General features: G+C 36.5%; 1 pseudogene; it reads right to left on the bottom strand.

Moving 5' to 3' along the window:
- Window positions 1–7,755: 7,755 nt before the first annotated feature.
- LOC149221216 (uncharacterized) lies at window positions 7,756–8,625 on the bottom strand (annotated as a pseudogene).
- Window positions 8,626–9,041: the final 416 nt, after the last annotated feature.

Here is a 9,041-nt window from a genome sequence, read left to right as displayed (position 1 = left end):
CATTATTGCAAAGTAGGTTAATTTCCTTCGAGATAGCCTTCGTCCATCATTTAGAAAGCTTCTTCTGAGAGCATATAGAAGTTGGCTTGAGCCCTAGCGAACTTGTGCCAGCTGACCAAGTGACAGCTGCGACAAGAGCTAGTACTTGTGCATACAGCACCGTCGCTTCCAAGTTTGTTACGAACTACGGGGTTGATAAAATTAGAGATAGGAGGCTCCAGGAGTTGTAGCATTATTGCTACAATACTGGAGCCCACCATAAACCCTAATGACGAGAAAACCCTAGAATGCAAAGAAAGAACTAGTTGAAACAAAAAGAGATTCTTATAACAAAAAATTCCAAGATGAAAATCACAAATGTTTGAAACAAAAGGAGAGTCTTATGGGATGAATGCCCTAAGAAGAACTAGTAGAATCATGGCAGAGAATAAAGAAAGTCAAAAAAATGATGAAATAATTCAATCGAAATAGCTAATAGAATTTGAAGGCTCATTTGAAGAACATAATATAGAAGATGAGGATATATTTTTTAAGAGTGATTAAGAATTGACAGAAAAAATCTCCTTCAAAAAATCCATGTGAATCTAAATTATGTAAGACAATGAGAAACAAAGAAAATAAAACTAAAGAACCTATATATTATATAATTCCAAATTTGGAAGATAACTTTCTAATCAAAGAGTCCATGGAGAATGTGCAAACTAAAAAAAGAGATGGAGTTTGTACCTTCTATATCAAAAATACATAGGATAATAAAAGTTAAAAGTGTGAAAGCAAAAATTTAGGAATTGGAATTGATAAATTAAAGGTTAAAATGAGAAACTTAAGATTAATGTTGAGAAGTTACAAAAGGAGAAAGAATAGTTGAAGGTAGAAAGAAAATTACAAAACAAGCTGGGAAATGGTAAGAGAAGAGCCAAGAAACCAAAATGAGAAACATGGGCCTTAAAATCAAGCTCAACAAATAAAAACAAAAAAATAATACTAAGACTTCTAGCTTGGACATACTACTCGAAGCCACACAGTATGTTGAAAACAAAAAGTGATGATAGTACCATCCTAATAATTTGTATAGGAATAGGTTTTTGCATAAAGTATGAAACCTTTTTTACATGGGACATGAGACACCTTTTGTCTGGGGGCGACATTGGGCCCTAGTTTTCAAGATTTTGTCAACATTTCCCCAAAATTTTCCCTATAAACTGAAATCTTATCATGACCTTTATCTCATTTTTTGTCTCATTGCTACTACAAAACCAATTACCTAGATGATTATACGTCAAGAAGGGATTTGAGATAAATTTCTAATTTTATGCACTTTTCATCTTTTTGAAAATCAACTTTCATTATAAGTTATTTCCTAATAGGTCATGATAAGAATCTTCATTTTATAACAACCATATATTTGTAGCTAAACTTGTGGTAGTCATCAATTCAGGCAATTGTAATGAGCTGGAGAAAAAACCATTAATTGGAGAATGGCGCAAACAAACTGGAGTTGGATATTTATTATTTAGTTGGTTCATACATGTACATAGACATGTGGCCAGGGAAGGTCAACAAATCAATCAAAAAATGATTATTATCACTTCATGGTTGCATATTAGCAATGGTCTGATTTGTGTAAGTAGGGGATTTTGATTTAGAATCATTTTGCGGATTCATGTGTTGGGTGTGGAACCTGATTATCTTCCAGATTCGTAGGTCTTTGTTTCAGCTAGATGTATACCCTAGGAAGAATGTACACCCCTCCACATGGGGGGGACTTGTCCCCCCATGGGGGTTTGGGGGCTAGCAGGCCCCCGAAGCTAAAAATAGATGTAAATTTTCCTTGTAAAATATTGTAATTTCATAGTCAATTTGGGCCATTCATTAGGCAGATGATCTTATGGTAGAAGTTATGTTTAATTTAGGGTTTTTTTCCCTAGAAGGAAACCCCTTGATTTATGTGAGGGAATTGTGTTGCGACTGTGTATATGTGTGTTCTGAGCGAGAAGGAGAGAGGAGATTGTGTGAGATCAAAGAGGAAATTACAACAGATCTGTTGGAGGTTGTATCTCTTTATTTTATTGGATAATATAGAGTAAGGACTGGTTGTTTCTCCGTGGACGTAGCCTAAATTGGGTGAACCACGTATATATGTGCCTCTCTTGTTTAATGTGTTTTCTGTGTTTGTGTTTCTGTAATATTTTATGTGTACCATTACTCTGTAATACATAATTTTCTAACAATTGGTATCAGAGCCAAAGGTCTATTTGGTTGTTAAACTCGCAGGAGAGAAGGGTTCTTGGTTCGAGTGGGATCAATGGTGGAAGATGGTAGGTTTAGGGTCAAGAAATTTAACGGCCAAAACTAACAGTTGTGGAAGATGCAGATGAAAGATTATTTGTATCAGAAAGATTTGTACCTATCATTGAGTGAAAAAGAAAGAAGTCGATGAGTATGGCAGACACAGAATGGGAGATTCTCGACAAAAAGGCACTTGGAACAATACGATTGTGCCTAGCAGCACCAGTAGCCTTTAATATTTCAAAGGAAATGAAAATAGAGGGCTTAATGATGACATTGGCCAAACTATATGAAAAACCCTTGGCCTCAAATAAGTTATTTCTTATGAAGCGTTTATTTAATATGAAGATGTCAGAAGTTGGATCTGTTGTTGATCATTTAAATGAATTTAATATGGTTACCAGTCAGTTAAGTTCTAAAGGGGTGAATTTTGATGATGAAGTTAGTGCTATGTTATTTCTATGCTCATTACCAGAAAGTTGGAATGGCTTAGTTATGGACATTAGTAACTCTATCTCTAGATCTGGTACTTTAAAATTTGATGATGTAGTTGGTGGTATCCATAGCGAGGAAATGTGATGGAAAAGCTCTGATGAGACATCAGGTAATGCTTTAACTGCAGAGACTAGGGGAAGAAAAATGGAAAGAGGAAAGAGCCCAGGATATCACAGTAAGTCAAGGAAAGGCGGATCCAAGTCCAGATTAGGGATAGTGTGCTGGAAATGCTGGAAGAAAGGACACTTGAAGAAAGACTGTAAGTCTCGGAAGGGAAAAGAAGGAGACACACAACAATAAAACAATCATGAAGTGAATGTTACAAGTGATGTGTTGCAAGATGATTTGATTCTTTCATTATAAAATATTGTAGATGCATGGGTGGTAGATTCAGGGGCCTCATTCTACGCCACACATGATATGAAACATTTTCATGATTATGTTCGAGGAGATTTTGGACAGGTTCGTCTGGATGATGATAAACCCTGTAAAATCATTGGAATGGGTAAAGTTTTCATAAAACAACAGAATGGAAAAAAATGGCTATTAAAGGAGGTAAGGCATGTTCCAGATCTAAAGAAAACTCTAATTTCAACAGGTTAGTTGGGAGTTGAAGGTTGTGTAACTACTTTTACAGATAAAACCTAGAAGGTCACTAAAGGAGCCTTGGTAATAAAAAAAGGAGAAAATGTTGGTACATTGTATTTATGCAATGGTGTTTCTAATTTTGTTAATGCTTTAACCTTTGCAGGAGCAGACACAACATTATGGAATCATAGGCTCAAGCACATGAGCAAGAAGGGGATGCAGATTCTCCACTTAAGAAATTTGTTGCCAAGTTTGAAGTATGTTGATTTGGATTTCCATGAGAATTGTGTTTATGGAAAACAAAAGAGAGTCAGATTTCTTAGAGTTGGGAAAGAAAAGAAGAGCGAAAAATTAGAGCTTGTGCATACAAATGTATGGGGACATGCTCAGGTAACATCTCTCGGTGGCTCTCATTGTTATGTTACTTTTATTGATGATGCAACCAGAAAAAACTTAGATTTATTGTATTGGAAATAAATTTGATGATTTGATACTATCAAGAAATGGAAAGCTTTGGTTGAGAATGAGAGTGGAAATAAGTTGAAGTGTCTCAGGTCATACAATGGAGGTGAATATTGCAGCAAAGAATTTGATAATTACTGTTCAGAGCATGGAATTCACAGAGAGAAGATAGTTCCAGGAACACCTCAGGAAAATGGTGTCAGAAAGGATGAATATGACAATCATGGAGCATGCAAGGTGAATGAGATTGCTTGTTGGATTTCCTTTACAATTTTGGGCAAATGTTGTAGATACTGTTGTTTATCTAATAAACAAAGGGCCTTCAAGTTCCTTGGATGGTGGTATTCTAGAGGAGGCATGGACATGTAAAAATGTAAACTACTCATTTTTAAAGACTTTCAGTTGCAAAGCCTTTGTCCACATTAATAAAGAAAATAGAACAAAGCTTGAGGCAAAATCAAAGAAATGTACCTTTATGGGATATGGTGTTATTTATTTTGGTTATCACTTATATGATTATGGAAATCACTAAATCATTAGGAGTAGATATGCCATATTCAATGAAAGGGTCTTGTATAAGGATCAAATGCAGGAAAAAGAAAACAGAGAATACACAGTGATGAGATCATAGAAAAAAGTAAAGGTGTCTGGAAATCATAATGATCAACAGCCACAAAAACAAAAAAAAACCACAACAACAACAAACACCTCAAACACTTGAAAGTGGTGTTAGAATATCTACCAGGATAAGTAGACACCCGGAACGATACTCTCCTTCATTATATTATGTTTTATTGACTAATTCTGGTGAACCAGAATGTTATGAAAAAGCAATGCAGGTAGAAACCAGGAACAAGTGGGAGCTAGCCATGAAAGAAGAGATGGATTCCTTGGTACATAACCAGACTCGGGACTTAGTCAGGTTACTTGCAGGTAAAACAACATTGCGGAATAAATGGGTTTACAAGTTGAAGGAAGAACATGGAGGTAGAAAAATGTATAAGGCTAGAATTGTGGTGAAGGGATTTGCATAGAAGAAAGGTATAGACTTTGATGAAATATTTTCTCGTATTGTTAAAATGAATTCAATTACAACTATTTTAAGTCTAGTAGTAGCAAAAGGTTTGCATCTTGAGAAGTTAGATATAAAGATGAACTTTCTCCATGGGGATTTGGAGGCAGAGATCTATATGCAGCAGCCACAAGGGTATGAGGTCAAAGGGAAGGAGAAACTAGTGTGCAAGTTGAAAAAGAGCTTGTATGGCCTAAAACAGGTTCCAAGGCATATCTAAAATTTGACAGCTTTATGTCTAAACAAGGTTATACTAGATGTCGCTCTGATCATTGTGTTTATCTCAAAAGGAAAAATGATGGCAGCTATATTATATTGTTATTGTATGTATATGACATGCTTATTACAGGGTCTAACATGCAGGAAATAAATGTGCTCAAAGGAAAATTGGCAAATTCATTTGCAATGAAGGATTTGGATGCAACAAAACAAACCCTTGGTATGAGAATAACTAGAGATAGGAAAATTCGCAAATTAACATTGTCTTAGAGTGAGTACATAGAAAAGGTGTTGGAAAGATTTAATATGCAGAATGAAAAACTAGTTACTACACCTTTGGTTAGCCATTTCGAACTAAGTAAGGAGATGTGTCCCAAGACTCGGGAAGAGATGGAAAATATGTGTAAAGTTCCATATGCATCAGCAGTTGGAATTTTAATGTATGCAATGGTCCACACAAGCCCTGATATTGCACATGCAGTGGGAGTCGTAAGCAGGTACATGAACAATATAGGAAAATAATATTGGATGGCAGTGAAGTGGATTATCAGGTATTTGAGAGGTACCACAAATCAAACATTTTGATTTGGTGGTTCAAACATTGCTTTACATGGATATGTTGATGAAAATATGGCAGGTCATAGAGATAACATAAGGAGCACCACCAGGTATGTGTTTAATGTAGGTGGAACAAATATCAGTTGGGTTTCAAAAATGCAGAGTGTTGTTGCACTTTCAACAATGGAAGCAGAGTATGTTGCTGCTATAGAGGTTAGTAAAATGATTTGGTTACAAAAGTTTATGGGTGAATTGGGTAAGAAGAAAGAGATGGGTAGGTTATACAATGACATCCAGAGTGCCATTCATCTTGCAAATAACTTAACATTTCATTCGAAGACTAAACATATACAACTCAAGTACCATTTCATACGGTCAGTGTTGGAAGATGGACAGTTGAAGCTGGAAAAGATACACATTAGCCAAAATCTTGCAGATATGTTAACAAAAGTTGTAACCAGGGAGAAACTAAGATTTTTCTCAATTTCAATTGTTCTTCAAGTATGATGATGAATATGAGAAACAACCAGGTCCAAAGTGGAGTAATTTCCCAACAAATGAAGCAGCAGTGGAGTTGCTATAATCAGTCTCAAAGTGGGAGATTGTTGGGTGTGGAGCCTGATTATCTTCCTGATTCAGAGATCTTTGTTTCAGCTAGATTTAAACCCCAGGAAAACTGTACACGCCTCCATGTGGGGGGGGGGGGGGGGGGGTACTTGTCCCCCGTAAAATTTCCTTGTAAAATATTGTAATTTCGTAGTCAATCTGGGTCGTTCATTATGTGGATGATTTGACAGTAGAAGTTATGTTTAATTTAGGTTTTTTTGCCCTAGAAGGAAACCCCTCAATTTATATGAGGGAGTTGTATTGCGGTTGTGTATATGTGTATTCTGAGCAAGAAAGAGAGAGGAGACTGTGTGAGAGCGAAGAGGAAATTACAACAAATCTGCTGTAAGTTGTATCTCTTCATTTTGCTGGATAATATAAAGTAAGCACTGGTTGTTTCTCTGTGGGTGTATCCCAAATTGGGTGAACCACGTATATTTGTGTCTCTCTTGTTTTATTTGTTTTCTGTGTTTATGTTTTTGCAATATTTTATGTGTACCATTACTCTGTAATATATAATTTTCTAACATCGTGGACCAACTGTAAGGATTTATGATGAAATGATTGATGGAAATCATCTTTCTCTAAGATATTATGTTCAATAGATTTGCTTAAACTCACAGTACACAGATGTAGTGATTTGATAAACTATCTAACCATTATATATAAGGAGGGCTATAACATATTTGGAATGACAGTAAATATATATGTGAATGGACTGAATATCAAAGCATTGAATCTAACATTTTGTATTCTATTCCTATGATTTAATTTAAAACAAAAGTTTTCCTATTTCTTATGAGTTCAATTTGAATGAAACTTATACAAAGGTATTTCAGATCTGAAGCATTTTAAGCTACAAAAGACGAGGATGGAGGGCCCATTGCACAAAGTTATTCATTGTATGATAGATATGGTTTAAAATTTTAGATTACATGAAGGTTTAATATGAATTCTTTCTCATGGATCACAAATCCATCTGTTCTATTATTGATCTAAGATGATGCAACCTTAATGTAGACAATAAAAAAACTAATATTTAGAAATTTCTCCGCTGACCTCCATTAGGGTGATGTTTGGACATATGTTAAAAAGTGGAAAGGGAAAAAGGTGAATATGATAGAATCTAATCTCTCAGTATGCTAGCTAATGATGATTCTATAAAAGTATAGTCCTAGATCGATTCCGTAGAAATATCCATATAATAAGTGTTATCGATAAGAGAATATACATATCAATGAAAGAACTACCGTCAGATTTGACATTGGCATACATACATCAACCGTGGAGAATGTCTAGCTTGGAGTGAGTAAAAATCATATGTAGTTACCCTAAATCCCACAAAGAATCCCTTTTGTCTTAGTTACCCTAAATCCCACAAAGAACCCCCTTTGTTCGCTATACATGTAAAGGGGATTTGTGTGGATTTAAGGTTATTCATTTGTCTATGTCTGTCTAGGAGTCACTCATTTGACTTTGAGAATGAGATTATCATAGTCATAACCATTGAGCTTGTTAATATCCCTTTATGAATCCTCCCTGTTCGGGAAATGGATGAAGCCAAAACCCCCATCTCATCCCAGTCCTCTGGTCCATGGAAATGTAGACATGCGTAATGTGACCAACAGCTTGAAAAGAACCTACAAGTCAGCCTCTATTGTATCCTTAGAAAAATTAGTAACCCTAATGGAATTCTCATCCTTTCTCCGCTTCATGTTTCTAGAATCAGAGGTCCTATCGACGATAGTGCCAACTCTAAGACTAGGAGGAACATAGGCTCCCTTGCTATTGGCAACATCAGAGTCGACAGAAAAGTCAGGAGCTTGAGTGGGCTTGTCGAGACCAAGGCCCTTGACAACAATAGGGGCAAGGTCTTTGTAGGGGTACTTTGAGGTCTAGTGGTCTCCCTTCTTGCCAGATATTCGACAGATCATGAGAACGACACTGTCGTTGGCCTCCCCTACAAGTGCAACTAAGAGAGCATCACCGCCACTAGACCTAGGGTCATCCTCCTTAGTGTCAGACACCCTGGAGCGCACCAATAGGATCTCTTCGGTGGAGACCATCGTGAGCCTACTACCTGTTTGCTCGTTCACGACATCACTGAAATTACACCACTCGCACCGCTTGCGGGATTGCTTGTTGAGCCTGCCATTTTCCACCTTGTGGATGCATGTGGTGGTGGTTTACTGGACCTTTTGGCCCTTATTGTTGAACCTGTACTCGATTATCTTCTTCACACTATTTTTGTCAGGGCCTATCACCTTGGGAGGCAGCAATAGGAAGTCTAGATCCTCATTGTCCTCCTCCTCTAATTCTCCCCATTGCACCTTCATTGGAGCTTTTTTATTTCCCACCTTATCCATATCCTTCTTCCTTGCACCCTCCCTCTACGCAGCATCTCTAGTAGTGGCTAAAACCCATTCCTAGGATGCTTGGGCTATTTGTCTACACAATGTCTTTGGTAGTGGATTTGATCCCGCTTCTCCTCCATTTTCACTTATGAGAGCCCCCTTCTCCTCCATTTTCGCCCGATTGAGGAATCCCTTCTACAAAGAATTTGACAAACCCCTTCTGCAGAGAAGTTTATCTAACTATTTTTAAGTTTATCACCTAATCATTTATGAAGAAATGATTTTGTCTTTAAAAATAATGTCTTAAAATAAACTCTTTACCCTTTTTTTACTAGCGCCTTATATCCGCGTTGTAATAATTTAAGATGAAATTGTCTTTAAAAAATTGGCTTAAAATA

Source organism: Pinus tabuliformis, chromosome Q, assembly GCF_031772625.1.
Source record: "Pinus tabuliformis cultivar Carrire ecotype Pingquan chromosome Q, CPIR1, whole genome shotgun sequence".
Taxonomy (NCBI): Eukaryota; Viridiplantae; Streptophyta; class Pinopsida; order Pinales; family Pinaceae; genus Pinus; species Pinus tabuliformis.
Note: the sequence above shows the minus strand (reverse complement) of the source record. Positions and strands in the feature narration are given on the sequence as shown.